This window comes from Neolamprologus multifasciatus, chromosome 22 (assembly GCF_963576455.1).
Source record: "Neolamprologus multifasciatus chromosome 22, fNeoMul1.2, whole genome shotgun sequence".
Lineage (NCBI taxonomy): Eukaryota > Metazoa > Chordata > Actinopteri > Cichliformes > Cichlidae > Neolamprologus > Neolamprologus multifasciatus.
The window spans coordinates 9,496,614-9,514,388 of record NC_140459.1 but is presented as its reverse complement, the minus strand read 5'-3'; the positions used below and the strand labels follow the sequence as shown (position 1 = coordinate 9,514,388).

Genomic DNA, 17,775 nt, shown 5'->3' with positions numbered 1-17,775 from the left:
GATGTCACTACAGAAATTAATACAGTCCACATGGTTTTTATTGCCCTATGCATCGCCAAGAAAACGGTCCTCATGAACTGGAAAAATAAAAATAATCTTAATTCTAGCCAATATAGAAACTATCTAATAGATCACATTAGTCTCGATATAGCCTCTGCCACCACATTAGATCAATCCCTCTGGGCTCCTTTGATCGGCTCCATCACCTAGCGGGGGTGGGGGGTCGTGGTTTGGTCCCGCCTTGGCTATTATGGTTGATGTGGAGGTTGGGATGGGCTTAGGGCACCTGGAGGACCCCTAGAGACGTTATCCCTGGAGGGCTTAACCCGGGGGTTGTGTTCATAACCTGATTAGTGGCTCTGGTCGCTCTCAGAGGTTGTTCTCCTCGTGGCCGCGTGCAGCGGGGCTGGAGGATGGTCTGTGCTGGCGGACGTAGGTTACTGGCCTGGTGGCCTGGCTGCCCCTGAGTGGATCCGGGGCGGGCGTGGGGGTTTGGGGTTCGGGGGTGCTTCGCCTCCGTGCTGGGGCTCTGGCTGGGCCTTGGGGGCTTCGGTCCTCGTCGGTGTGTCGCCGAGGTTGTGGGCGGGTGGGTGCACGGGGGCTCAGCCCTGGCGCAGGGGGCCTCTTGTGCATCGGCCTAACCGGGGGGCTCTTGAACTGGCAGGGAGGTTGTTCCATCTTTGCAGGAGTCCACTCTGCAGGTGGGGGAGAGACATAGGAGAGGTGGAGAATAAACTTAACCTGGGTGTCTGTGTCTTGTGTAGTCTGGAAGATGATTGAATGTTGGGGTGGGTACAGTTTCCTCTGCGGTGGGGTGGGGTGGGCTGCCCCGGGTCCTGTGGGGCTTGGCGGTGCTGCTGCCGTAGGCCCCGGTCTGGATGGGCCTGGGCTCCCTTGCCTTGGTGGGTACCAGGGGACGGGGGTGCATATTGGGGTCAGCGGGGGAGCTGGCCCTAGGGAGGGACACCCTCCCCTCCCTTCTTTTCCTCCCCATCCCCGGCTGCCTCCCTCTTCCCGCTCCACCACACCCACCCACACAGGTAGGGCTTTGGGGTGCGGGTGTGTCACCAGGGTGCAGGGGAGACATTCCCCCCCCTCTGTCCTCTTCTGGCCACCTGTGCCTCAATTTTATCTCACAACTTAGACATCCACATTACTTACACTCTCATAACACACACACATGTGTATATGTGTATGTATATGTATGTGTGTATATGTATGTATGTATGTATATATATATATATGTGTGTGTATGTGTGTGTGTATATATATGTGTATATATATATATATATATATATATATATATATATATTAGGGGTGCAACGATACACAAAATTCACGGTTCGGTTCGGTTCGATACTTTGGTGTCACGGTTCGATATTTTTTCGATACAAAAAAAATGTTCATGCCTTTTTATTAATTTGTCATTTATTAAATTTTCACGGCACATTCTGCACCACATCTCTGTGCGTTCATCATTTGTTTGAAGCCAGCTCACCTCCTGCAACCACTTTTCAGAGAATACGCGCTTCTTTTGTGGTTCGGACTCCTTCTGACATTTCTTTGGAGGTGGAGGAACATCACAGTAACTGCTTAAAGGAGCTTCTTCGACATCTTTAAGAGTTCTAAACAAATGTCTGTCCTCCTGAAAATCTTATGTACGCAAACACGCGTTGCAACTTCTTATCTTGTGCGGGTTTTTATTTTGACAGCGAATGCGCACCTGCGGACCACTTATGTGCAGCCCTGGTTATTTAGCTCGTCATATTGCAGCCACAGAAATTCTTTTGTCCATGAAACCATAAAGCTGCACTTTCTTTTTTCCTTATAGTCTGATTTGTCATAACCTTTCCGTTTTGTGGTAAGCTTTTCTTTGGCTGTCACTTCTTCACGCTGACCTGTCTTATTTGGCTCAGCAGAACTAAAATATATATCCTGCTGCTTTTACACACGCACTAACATAACGCTCAGCGATTCTCTGCGCGATCAACCTCTCACATGTTTAAGCTGCGGGAGATTTCACTTGTCATGTTTGCATAGTAAGCTAACGATTGATAAGACGATGTCAGAGGAATTGGTGCGCAAATTATCATCACTCACCAATCAGTACTGTCGCTCTCTATACACAGTTCACGCGATTGCAAAGTGAAAGCAAAAAACAAGCGCAAATTCAAACGCGATTTCAGTATGTCACATATTGACAGTGGCCGATGCCAATGACATAATTACCCAGCTACATTTCCAAAAGAATGCAAAAGCATTGACATATATTTTTCCTTCCTAGGATAGGCCGACGGGCAGGGCAGAGATAGATTTTGGTAGCCCGACTGGAAAAAAGCCCCGTCGGGCTAGCGATTTTGCGAGCCCTGTATCTGATTGAGGAATCACTCATCTTTGGAAAAGAGAGTTTATTATGGAGAAATGTCTCTTTCCAAAATAAAAGCTATACTATACGCTTCTTCTGGGCTATATTCTCAGCAGCATATTAAACATATCAGGTCCCCATAAGGAGAATCGTGTGCTAACGGCTGTCTAAATGACTCGGGTAAAGTTTGTAGCATGCTGCTTGTTGTTTTTCTCTGCTTCCACTTGTCTTTGCACTAGGATGATGTCGGAGTAAATGTGCAGTCATATTGGTTGTGTTCCCACTAGTGCTGTCAGCGTAAATCTGAAATGACATTAACGTCACAACACGGCAAATCTCCGTTAACGAGCTACCGCGGATCACCTCATGAGTGGGGCTGGAAGACGTCAACACATTAACGAGCTAACTGCGCTAACACACTAGTTCCCACCAATTGAGCATTGCTGGCACATCCAACATACTGTTTTACTTTTGTCCATGACAGGCTTACCTTCAGGGTCATACATCACATGAAAACCAAAATAGTTCCAAACGCCAGATCTGAATGAGGGTGGGGGAGGTTCAATTTGCCATGTTGCAACTAGCCTAGCTTCTGTCTCGCTAGCTTGCCCTGCGCTCAGTGAATCTGTGTTCGACTACTCCGCCTAGGCTGCACTGTCGAGCGCAGATCCACTGAGCGCTCAACACAGACAGCATCATCAGAAGGAAAGTTGATAAAATAAATTAAAAATGTTGTATCGTTCGATACATATGCGTACCGAACCGAAAGCACTGTATCGAACGGTTCGATATCGATACGAGTATCGTTGCACCCCTAATATATATATATATATATATAGGGCCTTGAGGGTGGGCACGTTAACGGTGTCCAGTAGACGGTCTGTGTATTCAAACCTACCTCTGGCGCCGGTGCCCACCTCTCAATTTTAAATCCATGTAGACATTGAGGGTTCTCGGGAGGGGCCGTGCTAACACCTGCTGCTCTCTGGCAGCAGCACCATGCTCTCCCTTGTTTTAAATACACTTTAGAGCAACACGCAGCAACACTACACTTGAGCGGGAGGAGGGAGGTATGGGGTCTTAACACACCCCCGTTCTCTGCTAGCCATCGGGGCGGGGGGGCTGGGAAGAGATGCTGGCTGTCCGATTGGCCTCCCTGCTGCCGCGGAGCCTGGGGCGGTCTGCTTGCCTCCACCCCGGAGGGAAGGGTAACATCTCTTGGGTCTGGGTGCCGTTTCCATCTCTGGGGGTGAGGATACCTGGACCCGGGGTATAGAGTATGTTTGGGGAGTGTGATTGTGTGTACATGTCCATTTACATGTCCGGGTTTATTCCTACGTTGGGTGAGTGCTGAGTGTTTGTATATGTGTGCATGAGGGTGGGAATGCATGTCTGTGTCTGTGTGTGCCTGTTTGTCTGTGTCTATATGTCAGGTCGGGTCTTAGACTCCACCTCTCTGGGAACTCCCAGGTCCTCCAAAGTGTGGAGGCCTATCTCCCCTCACCACACTCCCTGCCGGTGACTGATGCCCTCAGGGGTCGGTGCATTGTTGGTTCTTGGTGTCCGGGGCTGGGCGCTCAGGTCATGTGCCAGCTCACTCCCGGTGGCTACTTGGCGGGGCCTGGCGCCTGCTGCTCGGTCAGGCCTCTTCCGGGGCGCGGGGGGCCCTCGGGCCTCCGGCCTCTGTGCCTGCGGCTCGGTTCACTCTGGCACAGCTGGCTGCCGGCGGAGCCGGCGGGCACGCCGGTGCAGCCCCCTCTAGCTTCTGCCCGGTGGCTACTGGGTGACCCCTCGTCTGGGGATCCTCAGCCCTTCCCATGAAGGTGGCACGGATGCCCCTCCGGTGGTCCTCCTTGGGCTCTTGCACTCTGGGGCCTCTGGATGTCTGGGGCCTGGATCTCCTCCATGCCTGCTTCATGCCCTGGGGGACAGGGCTATGGCTCTCTACATCCTCTAGCAGACCATTACATGGGGAAACCATTTGAATACAAGCGCGCCGATCCACACAGGTGTGCACATGGGTGTTCACTGTTCGTAGACTTAAATCACACCTTTCTTGGCTGCTACTTCAAAGCACATTGTGCGCTGTCTGTGCTGCACAACAACATTCAATATTTAGTATTTACTGCTGTTTACACTTAGCTAGATTAATGCGATGGTGTTGTGTATAGTATGTTGCTTTGTTTTGTTTTGTTTTTTTTTTTGCTTGTTTTCTATTCTTTTTCTCTCAACAGGTGATCCAGGAGATATTTTTTCTTCCCCCCTTTTCTCACTGTCCCTCTCCCCTTCTGTTTTTCTTTTCCTTCCTCTTTCTTTCTCCCTTTCCTATCCCTCACTCATGTCTGTCCCGTCTGTAACAACTGAAAATAAAATAAATAATAAAAACAAAGGTCGATCAAATGGACCAATACGGCAATGCCATGATGATCCATTTGGCAAAATAAATCCATTGGGTATCCTTGTTGGTCTTCAGACAACAATTCTGACGGCTAAAGAACCAAATGGGACAGGCGGAAAAAAAAAGAAAAAAAAAGAAAAAAAAAGAAGGAAGCACCAGTTAATACAGAGCACAAAGTTTTTCTGTGTTCATCCCGAGATAAACATGAGTAATATCATATCATATTGTATCTGTGGTTAATCAGGCAGCAGTTCGGAGTCCTCAGTCCCACAGAGCATTGTGACCTACATGACCCAGTCTCTTTGTAACCTCCACGTCCTTTGGAGCCTTAGGGGGATATGTAGGAACTGAATGAGATCGCTCTTCATCTTCAGGTTGCTCCTCTGTGATGGTGGCCCCTTTCAGCTTATCTTTATCAAGGTTTGGATGGAAGAACGTATAATAAATAATTTTAAATAACAGACCAAGGACGTAAACTGCAACAACACAGGCAGCCGTGGTTAAAGGGTGTGTCACAAAATCAGGAGGATCTGTGCTCATATTCCAGCACAACACGTTCTCACTCCCAACTCGTCAAATGTGTGACGCATGGTCAGGCTCCCTCTGCTTCACTTATCGACGCGCAGGGTACCCCCCTCGCAAACATCATTGGCCTGAGCCGTCATCCACAGTGAGTCTGAACCTTTGCCGTGAGAGTCTAACAAGCATGTTTTTGGTCAGTTTGGAAGAAATAATATCACAATGTTGATCTTTTTTTCAATATTCCTTCTCTTTTACAACATAAACTGTGATCAAAGCTATTTATGTTCACAGCATGTAATAAAAGTGACAGTCAAGGGCATTGTGGTCTGTTGAGCTAGGGTTAGGGTTAGGAATTCAGACATATGTAATCAATATTACTCTTGCTGGATATAACAAACACCTAGGAATTCGTATTATAATTCAATTTTCATGAAATATTCATATTCAGTATCGGTCCTTATATATTATAACCACGTATCCACCCAGGCTCATGGTGGGGCAGGTCTCTGTCCTGGGATGCTTGAGTACAAGGTAATGTACACCTGACCAGGTGTCCAGTCTGTCAGAATTGTTTTCAATATTTGGTTCAAAAATATGAGTGAAAACAAAAATACAACTAGGATTCTTGCATATGATGAATGAAGTCTGTCTTTGACTGTATTGTCCAGCTGATCCATAAAACCCCCAGCAGGTGAACCTTATTCATGACATAACACGGCAACAATGTAAACAACAGTCTAAATGTAAAGTGCATTCTAAACTCCTCTTCAATAAATTATATGCAAAGAGTCATTCAGGACTGTAAAACGTGAACTACAGAACCCAGAGTCTTCATCATTAAATCTGGTTTGCTTCATTTTCCTATCCTATATCAGATACTTTAAAGGTTAGGTTAGGTAAAGTTGCACTGTCATTGTGAGGAAAAGTGTTTTATGTGTGTGTATGTGTGTGTGTGCGTGTCATGAACGGCTATAAAAGGCCTTTAATTAAAGAACAAAGCAGGGTTTGAGTTCGAGTTACGGTAGACTGGCGCTACTTCTAAATGGAACGCAGTCTTCCTACGGCGGAAAGCTAATAACAGGAAACGGACACGCGGTCCACCCAAGTCCACGGCAACCACCATAGCAACCGCCTAGCATGACCTTAAAAACATATTCTGTATTCATAACTATCAAAAACGTGAAATGATTTGCAAAGTGTGAAAGTGTTACAGCTGCAGAGAGCTATGTAAACAGCTTATCTTTGGAAGCTGTTTACATATCTAATAATATACGATGTAACCATGGAGACAGTCAGTCACGTGAGCTAGCGGTGCACGTTTACTACAGTGAATAAGGTGATTGCGTGCACAGCGTCCACACGCTGCAGAGGGTAAAGACATTACTTCAATGTTGTTTTATATTGATATATATTTGCCTTCTGTTGACCATCACCTCAGGTTCACCATTACAGTTTCAGCATACAGATGCACACTGTCTAAATATGAACACATTCAAAAACTCATGTCTCAGAAATAAGCACAGCTGTTCATGTTTGTCATTATAGTTTTATTTGTAGGAAAATTATGAACTTCATATTGTGTATCAAATAAAAGAACATTTCACAACTCTGAGTCAACAGAAATGTCTCTAATGTAGACATGTACGGTGTAGTGTAAGCATTAAAAGATCATAAAGGAAACACTAACATTTATGTGAAACTAATTTTAATTAAAAATGAGCAGGTGCTTTACAGATTTAAAAGAAAGAATCTGAAAACAACACTTTTTTGGTCTAAGTGGTCAAAGTAGAAAACAGAACTGATGTTCAAGAACAAACCGTAGCTGCACTAATATTACACATCTCGATTGTTGTGGTGAACAATGTTGCTTTTAAAACCACGTGCAGTATGTGACCATGACTGTTCACTGAGACCATGAACGCCACTTCGCTGAAGCATTCTTCTTCTTCTTCTTGTTCTTCTTGCAGTTAAAATGGAAGCAGAAGGAGCACGAGCTGCTTTGATCTACTGAAAGGAAAAAGCAGAACATCTGAGCTGAAACCAGCCAGCTGAAATCATTAAGACAGGAACAATCATTCAATGCAGTGTCTCAGGTGGCTTAGCCTGTTACAACTGTTGATACAAGCTAAATACGGTTAACATACAGTGTCAGGGAGCTCCAGTGTGGGAACTAGTGGCTTTAGGTTTGTAGTCATTTAACTTTCATCCATTCATTCATTCATTTAATTCAGGAGGAAGAAATGCCAGGTTGGTGCAGGCTGGTTACATGCATTTGGTCCCATGCTGTCTTTAACTAAATGACTTGGTTCATTTTATGGCTGGGCTGTATGTGGGGTTATATCATGTTATTTTTGGCAGGAGTACCTGTCCCCTGTTAGACTTAGAAAGTTTCTCCGTAAGTAGAGTTTCTAACTCTTATAGCACATCTGTGGCTGACAGCTTTTTGGTGGCTCTTTTTACCCCAAACTGGTTGTGAGTGTGTAAATAGCCCCACTAGTTCTTTTGGGTTGCAGTTAACTTGGGAGGAAGGGGTGGGTCTGCCAGGACTAGATGAATAACAATTATCTGGGATACATAAATTTCATAATGCATGCATATATCTCTATCAATTAAACCTGGCCTGAGGGCTGCCATTTTTTACATTCAGTTATTTCTCTTAGAAATGTTGGAACTAAATAATGAATGTGTTACAGTTAAAGTGAAACACTGGTCAGTGTAAATGGCTCATTGGGACAAAGTAACCTTTAAATTAAACCCCATCACCTGATATCGAGTGTCAAACAATATCAAAACTGTAAAAGCTGTTTACAGTCAGAATTTATAACAACTATGATTGTAAATAAATTCAAACAAGTGAGCTTTTCTCTTTGTGCTGAATATCAACACTGTGATTTCTTAGACTGTAAGCTTTACTTTAGCACAACCAGTTGTAGAAGCCGTCACTCCAAATGTCTTTTGATAACAAGAAAAAAAATACCTTTTCAGTACACGGCCTGAAGTTCTTCTCCGACATCTTCTGCAATCGGCTTTGTCTGCTGGTTTGAAGACAATAAACCACAAAAAAGATGATTTAGTCACTTTGTCCGCATCATGCAGCTCGAATGTGTCGTGTAACGATGTTGAATAGCCGTCGTTATCCCTCTGCTGTGTCAGTAGGATTGTACTGTACAGCATCTCGTTGACATGTGAGGAATGCCAATGTAACACGATAACAGACTTACATCATTAAAACATAAAGGGCAGGAGATATTTAGATATTTTTATATTTATATTACATTTTATAGCTGACAGATATTACTAAATAGATAGAATTTACTAAATAGCTGGATGAACATGAAAAATATGTCCATAATCACAAATGACCATGAGAGCCAGTAGAATTAATTCAACTGAACACTCAAAAGATGTCCTTAAATGCTCTTTAAGTGGCAGAACAAACGAACAAACAGTTAATCGCTTACTTAAGATGGAATCTGCTCTGCTACTTTGAAAACAGCTTCTAACTGGTTCCTCCTTTAACAGGATGACTGCTCAAGGGTAAGGCCATGATGCAGTCCAGCAACCTTTATGGTTCTGCTTTGATTCACCAGGAACTATTAGGGAAACCTTCCAGCGCCTCCTGTGAAAGACACAGGGATAAACACAAACATTTATTAACATGTTCCACAGTCTTTCAGTTTGATTTTCTCATCCTGTAGACAACAACGTACATGGATGCAGGTTTATTGTTAACTTTTGTAAGGTTTATTTAGTGAACATATCCAGCTGCAGCTCCACTGTGATCCTGAACTGGATAAGCACTTAAGAAAATGTGTCAATAAATGGACAAACATCAACTTACTATATTTATCCAAACAGACTGGACCAATAATGCTTCACTGAGTTAGAGACTTTAACAGTCTCTTCTATGTAAGAATGTCTCGTGCTGATATACCTGCAAACTTGACAACAAAGGGTTTTCAGACTGCATGTAGCTGTCCTCTATGTCAGCTAACACATTTACATTTATGTCACACTTATTTCTGCTTTCCCATTTTATAATTATTACTTACATTTTGATTAGATACCCTGACTTTGTAAATGGTCAGATTACTTAATTGGAATACAATGTATCCAATTCAGGGTTGCGGGAGGATGAAGCCTATCCCAGCTGAGACAGGACAAAGACAGGACAGGCTGCCAGTTTATCGCAGGGCTAACACAATATGTGTAACAGAAAATCCACTTAAATGTTTGATATTTCTTATAATAATCATAATTATGACTATTATTTAAAGGTTTCTTTATAAATACATTTAGATTTTTTTTATAACTCCTAAAATATAAACCTGAGCTGTTTCAGATTCTGACCTCTGACTTCAGTGACCAGGATGTGTCCTCACTGCAGCTCCCTCTTGGAAGTACGTCTGCTTCTTGTCTTCCCCCAGTGAGGACCGCCTGCCCTTAATATCCCGTACTGTACCTGAGGAACAAAACAGGACAAACACTTGCCTTCATTTAAGAAATTTATTCATACAGAGATAATCTATGGAAACACACTAGTTCACCCTTTGAGAGCAATCAGTCCCTGTGAAACATTTCTGTAAATGAACATCATGTGCAGAATGAATGAAATGAGTTCTTCAGGTGACTCAGCAGTCCCACACTGACAGATGAAACTTCTGTGGAAGAAGAATCTGGATTGTTTTGATTTCCAATCTAGTTAAACTATTAAGCATCTTTGCTCTTCTGAAATCTGTGTTAAACAACAACAAACATAAATTAGTAACAAAAATACAGCTGAGTAGAGGCTTTAAAAACCACCAGCAGCCATAATGCTAAATTTTAATCTTCAAATGTTTCTGAGCCGTCTTCAACCTGCTTTTAACACATTAAAGTCCCAATGAATAAAGTCAATGCAACCTGACTCAATCCTAAATGTTCAGCACACACAGAGACACAGAGGTGCTGTTTTTTTTAATTTATTTATTTATTTTTGTCCCGTTTGTATCTTTAGCCATCAGAATTGTTGTCTTAAGGCCAAGAAAGATGCCAAGCGGATTTATTTTACCAAGTGGATCATCATGGCCTTGCCATATTGGTCCATTTGATTGACCTTTATTATAATTATGTATTTATTTTACAAACGGGACAGACATGACTGGGGGATAGGACAGGGAGAAAGAATGAAAGAAAGAGAGGGAGAGAAAGAAAACCAGAGGGGAGAAGAGACAGTGAGAAAGGGGGGAAGAAAGAAAGAAAAACAAACAAAACACCTGGATCACCTGTATGGAGAAAAAAAAAACAGAAGAGAAAGTAAACAAAAAAAGAGCAACATAATAAATACAGCACCATCACAATAAACTAGCTAGCAGTAGATAACAGTAGATAGAACAGTTAGGTGCTGTTTAAAGTTTAGTGTTAACCTGAGTCACTGATCATTTGCAGTATTACAGAGTCTGGCAGTCTTTGCATGATGTCCACGTCACTGTAAGTTTCTAGCTGACTCTCAGGTGTGACAGGTGTGCCAGCAGGAAAGAGTAATAATAACCTGCATCCTGAGGTTTGTCATGCAGGATTAAAGGAGCCAGGCTTTGTTCACCCAGCTAGGATTGTATTTTACACTGACCCTGGGTCAGCATAAGTATCATACAGTTTAAACGAAGCACTGAAACTTGCACATATTTATTACAGATGCACTGAAGCTAATCGAGATATTTGCTGTCAATCTGTGGCTGCGATTAAACACTTTACTGGAAACTTTATTAACTAGTAACTTCATCAGTCATGACAGAAGCTAATATTTCTGTGCTAACATCGTTTAAACAGTAACAGCTTTACTACAATATAAGCTAACGTTTACACCGTAACTTTAAGCTAGCACCATAAAGACGGTAAAACACGTAATAATATCTACAAATGCATCTTAAAGCTGTTATATTAGCACTCGGTGTATTACTAACATAACCACATTAACATTACTGACACTCGCTGACTTTTAATAGTCATTCTATAAATGCTGTCCGTTTAAACGATCTTACCTGTAAACACTGCTGTATCCACCGGATTCCAGCCACAGTGGATTCTGGAGTCTTCCCACGCTCCTGTTAGTGATCCTCCATCTGGATGGATGATAACAACCTTCTGAACAATCTAGCAGGAGATGGCCCATATCTATGGGACTGATTTGTGCTAATAACGCCCATTGTATGGACTGATAACAGCCGAAGCGGGTGAATAAAGTCACCCAGTCGCTAGCTGTGCCATTACCCAGCATACATCACTCCCTCCATAAATGCAATAAACGATAAAAAAGTAATAGCCTATAATTAATTTATCTGCTGTTTCTCAGGTAGTTGTTTAATTATATATTTATTGTGTTCTGTATACGTCACTACAATGTGATTTTGGAAATATATAAATATACGGACAACAGGCTCTTCCGCGGCAATCTCTTGTCGTCAGTAAGCAACGTTTAGGGAGCTCTATAGTATTCAATGAGAGGACCCTGCACGTCAATTCTCGATGCGAGGGGGGTACCCTGCGCGTCGATAAGTGAAGCAGAGGGAGCCTGACCATGCGTCACACATTTGACGAGTTGGGAGTGAGAATGTGTTGCTAAATCATGCAATTTAGGTAAAATTGCTTTCATTCTAAACTCAACACAGAAATTATGTTGTTTTTTTTGTTCTTGTTTTGTTTTTTGTTTTTACCAAATTACATCATTTACCATTTTTGGCCAAACAACCAATTTCATGTAATATTCTTAGTTTCAAATAGGGGCGTTTGATGGCTTATCTTAAGGATCTAATATTTGTGTATATTTGTGCATGACATTGCAACACAAATATGTATTTGCAAGATAGACTGGAATAAATTATGACACATCAAATATTACACAGGCTGCAGTGAATCTCTATTGATACAGGCTACTGAGCTTTGAGTTTCCCAGTCAAACTTAGCTTTGAAGCACATGCTAAAAGCACTTTTACTCTTTTAGATTTCATAACGAGATACCATAGCCAAAATATTAACTCTCCCAAAAAAAAAAGAAAAAAAAAAAGACAAAAATTCAAAGCTGTAGCTGCAGCACCTACAGCAACTAACACTGTTAGTAAATGTGTCCTGGAGTTTATGCAGGTGCTGAAAGTGCTACTGCTATAAGCCTAACAGCTTCCAGGTCACTTATTTTTCTGGAAAGATGGCAAGAAGGGCATTACTGCTCTTTTCTACAATCTACCGGATATCTTGAAATACAATTGTCCTTTGTCCAATGAAAACCACTTCACAGTAGTAGGAGTCCCCTAAAACCTACAAATGAAGAGTGATCTGGGAAGAAATGGTGTGCACACTAGTGACCTCAACAATTCCAAGATAGCCTTGTCCCCGATGCTCAGATGAGAAAAATAAATAAATAGGAAGTTTCATGAAGACATTAGGACAAGTTTTTATCTGAAAAGTTACTGGTAATATATAACCTAACTGGCATTTAAAGTGTAAAAAAAATAATTTAGATAAAATTTTGGTTTTGAGGAAAAGGACTGGTGATAATTTAAAGAGTCAAGTCGATAAAAGTAGATAAATGTTTTAATAAGTACACATTTTATAGCATTTTGTGAACATACACAAAAGGTGGCCATTTTTGGCAACAAACAGGCTGAGAGAGTGTTTTATATTTTTTGCTCTCCTTGAACAAAAATAACAGTGGAAAATAATCACCGCAGCAAGGGCGTAGATTTCGTTTTGGCATTGGTGGGGACGAATGATTCAGGGTTTTTTTTCTTTTTTGTCTTTGCTTCTTGATAACAAAAGGAGAAATGTACTTGCCTACATATGCTATTCTACATGCTTTTAAACCATTTAAAATTACAATTGATAGTTTTATATGTGAGTTATATAATGCTAAATTACAATTAAACAAATGACTAGCTTTTTGTTATGCACAAAAACAACATTGTTTTCTTTTATTTATGGAGCATTATTATTTAATAAATGGTGATAATTTATTTTTGAGTTATTCTACGCTGAGTTATTCTATCTACGCTGTATGTTAATAAAAGTGCCTGTGTGACATCTGGGACACAGCTTTGACTAAGAACTCTCTTTTTGTTCTTACCTTATGGCTTTAAAAAAAAAATATCGAGATATATATCGTATATCGCCATCCAGCTAAAAAATATCGAGATATGAATTTTGGGTAATATCGCCCAGCCCTATCGCACATCACTACCAAGTGGAGGAGCAGAGGAGTTTGCGGCAATTAAGCAGCCCTTTGCTGCCCAATCCGACCGGGCTAAAGCTATAGGGCAGGGGTCCCCAGTCCCAGTTCACGAGGGCCGGTGTCCCTGCAGGTTTTAGATGTGTTCTTGATCCGTCACAGCTGATTTAAATGGATAAATTACCTTCTTAACATGTCTTGAAGTTCTCCAGAGGCCTTGTAATGAACTAATCATGTGATTCAGGTGTGTTAACCCAGGGTGAGATCTAAAACCTGCAGGGACACCGGCCCTCGTGGACTGGGATTGGGGACCTCTGCTATAGGGCTTTGGAGCGTGATGTCACAGGAGGGGGCGTGGTCACGATTTTTGGTCGAGCCGCCATGTTAGTAGGCCAAACAAAGGGCTACAAGAGCGAAAGCACACGGAAACATCAGCTATGGCTCGTACTTGCTGTGTTGTCGGTTGCAATGTTAGATCGCACGGTCGGGAAGGGAATAAGCTGGAAAATGGGTCTCTTTTTATCGTTTCCCCTCCTGGAAGCAACGCGAGGGATCTCATGTATGTTACCAAACGAAGACGTCAGGCTTGGATAGCAGCGGTGAGACAAGCTGATATCGAGTTATCTGCAATCATTTTTTGTTGGTGTGCTCCCAACATTTTCATTCCGGTAAGTTCTAAAGAAATTCATATAGCTTTTATAGGCTTTTAGTTTTATTTTATTTTATTTTTTTTATTTTTATGTGCTGAGGTCATAGAAAATTAGAACAAACATCGTAATGTGTGATGCAGCAGTACTGTGTTCTGTTTATGGAGTAGCTTATCGGTGAGAACTCCTCCAGAGTAGCAAGTGGAATTTGCCTTTTTTGAGGAAGTTTTCCATTTAAATAAAGCCTGCAGACGAGCGGTGAGCGGTAGCTAACATTCTTTAATCAAAACACACAAAGAACAGACAACCAAGCTTGTGGAGAGCCTACATGACCGCAGGGTAGACGGTCAGCAGAGTCTCCCTGAGCCTAACATGGCTCTCAGTTAAATACCTTCTCCAGGAACAAAAGGCAGTACACAGCTGTTTCACACCTTAAGGTTCCTACTCCCTTGCTACCTCCCAGGGTCCTCGAAGATGTCACGATCCTGGGTCTTTTGACCCAGCGTTTTAAGTTTTAGTTTATTTTGATGTTTATGGTTTATTTTTTAGTTCATTAGGTTATCTAAGCTCATTTGTTTATTTAGATTCCCCTTGTGTCTTCTACCCCTGTGTTTTAGTCTCCTTTTGCCCTTTATGTGTTTCATGCTGCGTGTCTTATGTTGTCAAGGTTATATTGTCTTGTCTGTGTCTCATGTTTTGTGTTTTATTTTGAAGGTCTGTGTCCTATGTCAGTGTAGTCATCTTTGCTTCCTTTGTCTCGTTATGTCAGACCAGTATCAGCTGTTTCCCCATGTGTTTCCACTTCCCCTAATCACCCTTGTGTGTATTTAGTCTGTGTGTTTCTGTTCATTCCTTGTCAGGACGTCTGTTGTTCACGCCATGTTCTTTACACCATGTTTCTATGTTACATGTCCAGGTTTTCTCATATTGTTTGTTTAGATTTCCCAGTTTAGGTTTGTGTTAATTTTGCTTCAGTTTGCCTTGCCTTTTGTTTGTACCTTTTACCAGCCTCATTAAACGGCTCGCTTTTTGTTAACATTCAAGTTTTGTTCCCTGTTCTTGGAGTCTGCATTTTGGGTCCTTCGCGTCAATTCATACAGTCTGCCCTCGCCAGACTGTGACAGAAGAGACAAAAGACTCTTCCTGTGGAGTTGTCTGCTTCCCCCAACTTCCTTACTAGACCCCCACCATTTGTCTTACTGTATGAGTGTGAGACATGTTAAAATCCAGTGGCACCAAGGCATTATACAATAAAATAATGTGATTAATACACAAGTAAAAGAAATTCCTATACACCTTTCATTGCAGACGGTGTGTTTATGTTTTCATCTAGAGCAATTTTTGGGGCAGCTGCTGAGGAGAAGTCAATGTTAAAGTGTCAAAGTGCAACTTTTGGCTGTATCTTGGTCATATGGTCAACATACTCACAACATGAAGGCTTAAAAATGGCCAAATCTTGTACCCAACAGTTTGTGAATTAGATGTGCGCCTCCAGGGATTTATAATTTCGAAAATGATTTGCCGTGTATGCATTGACTCCACAGACATGGTACAAGAAGGTATCAGGGTAGGACAATGGCAGTAGGTCTTCAGGATTTCTACTCCACTGCCGTATTTCATGCAGGTCCACATTACCAATGCATGCTATATTTTCCAAGTACCATCTCTTGGTGTCCAGGCGCAATCGGTCTCGATACAGTTCTTTGACTTTTGAGTCTATTTTTAAGCATGATTCTGGCAGTCGTCCTTCCAACACAGTGTGTTTGTTTTGATTTGTGGCCTTCTAACATGGCACCGCGATCCCACAATGCACTGCGGCGTGACGTCAACTCAAAAGCTACTGGGGTGTTTAGCTGCAGACGGGAGGCCGTATTCCCTTGTGCAAAACAAGGGGTTTAAACTAGGGCTGGGCGATATGGCCTAAAATCCATATCGCGATATAATTTGAAGCACGTGCGGTAACGATATATATCGCGATATATTCTTTTCTTCTGTATAACGTATTTTACACACTATAAGGCACACTTAAAATCCTTTAATTTTCTCAAAAATCGAGAGTGTGCCTTATGTATGAATTCTGGTTGTGCTTACTGACCTCGAACCGATTTGGGCGTGCAGAAATCTGTTAAAAATGTTTTAGTACAACTTTGGTAAGCCGCACTGCTTGATGGATTGTCAGAGCATTACGGCTGCCGTAGTGAGGAGCTTCGTGGAGTAACCCATATGGTAAAAAAAAATATTTCAAAATATACAAAAAATGGCCAAAAAAATATATGTGCTAAAATACATTTTAAAATATTTATATATTTTGAAATGTATTAAACTTATTTAAAATCATCCAAAAATATATACATTTAACCCTCCATATATTTCTAAGAAAAAACATTCACATGTAACAGCTATGTATATATATATATGTATGTATATGTATGTATATGTGTGTATATATATATATATATATATATATATATATATATTAGAGATGGACCGATCCGATATTACGTATCGGTATCGGTCCGATACTGACCCAAATTACTGGATCGGATATCGGCGAGAAATAAAAAATGTAATCCGATCCATTCAATATCAAAAAAGCCCCTCACAAAACTTGCTAAACAGCGTAACTCGGCTCATAACCGTAGCACGTCGCAGCAGTGTGCATCACGTGATAGAGCTGCCGTGTGTATTTGTAGCCTTGCTAGCAAACCAGCATTTCATCTCCGAGGAAGTTTTCCCAGAGAGAAGTAAAGCAAGAGTGTAAGTTCATCTCTGAATGTCTGTAAAGCATTCCCACGTTAAGCTTAACAACAGATATATGGAGCGACTGCCTCTCTCTCTCTCTCTCTCTCCTGCTGCTACTTCAATCGTGAAACTGCTTAATGATCAGCTGATCAGCTTTTCTGTCGCGAGTCCGTCTCTCTTCTTTGTTTTTGGCCCACTTCTCACCAGAAAGAGGAAACCAGCGGCTGAACAACAGCAGCACGTTTAAGCTTGATAAGCTGTTGTTAGAATTTATTTAATATTATTTTCTACACCAGGATCTTTTTCTACGTAGCTGACGGCTGGTAACTGTGCAGGGGCGGATCTAGCAAAGTTTAGCCAGGGGGGCCGATAGGGCATGAACAGGGAAAAGGGGGCACAAAGACATACTTTTCTTTCTTATTCTCATTTAAAATATCTAGCTTTTAAAAATAATTGTCTGACTCTTACACCCAAAGTTTTAATCTGATGTAAAATATATAGAAGTCCATTACTGTATATAGTAACTGTTAAGTCTAATATACCCTAGTAAGCTATAGTACTTTTTCCTTTGGGAAGGTACCATCTGTGCAGTCTGCAATTCTGTTGAAGAAAGATGTTGAATCTATTTAATTATTCTTGAAAAATAATTTATTTTTGTGCATTTCCCCCCTGCATCAAATTAAATTTGATTACATCGATTAAGCATCATGAGGTGGAGGGTGGTTCCCTATTTTTTTTTTTTGCTGGGAGTTTGCAACCCTATTAGTTAGGTTGCTTAATATTTCTGCTAAGTACTCTTTAAAATACCAGAATAGGGAGGATGGAGCAGGTTTAAGTTTATTAGATTGATCAGTGTTGCTGAACTATGAAATATTTTCAGCGCAGTGTATTTTTTACATACAGG

General features: G+C 41.6%; 2 long non-coding RNA genes across 2 annotated transcripts in view; both read right to left on the bottom strand.

The window, feature by feature from the left end:
• LOC146492914 (uncharacterized) overlaps positions 1-17,775 on the bottom strand; it is a 236,268-nt gene that overhangs the window by 12,807 nt on the left and 205,686 nt on the right. The window lies entirely within an intron of this gene.
• On the bottom strand, positions 7,736-11,620 carry LOC146492925 (uncharacterized). The gene is made up of 3 exons (XR_014871766.1): positions 11,306-11,620; positions 8,747-9,747; positions 7,736-8,320 (listed from the first exon to the last, which is right to left on the bottom strand). It is a non-coding gene; the product is annotated as an uncharacterized LOC146492925 (long non-coding RNA).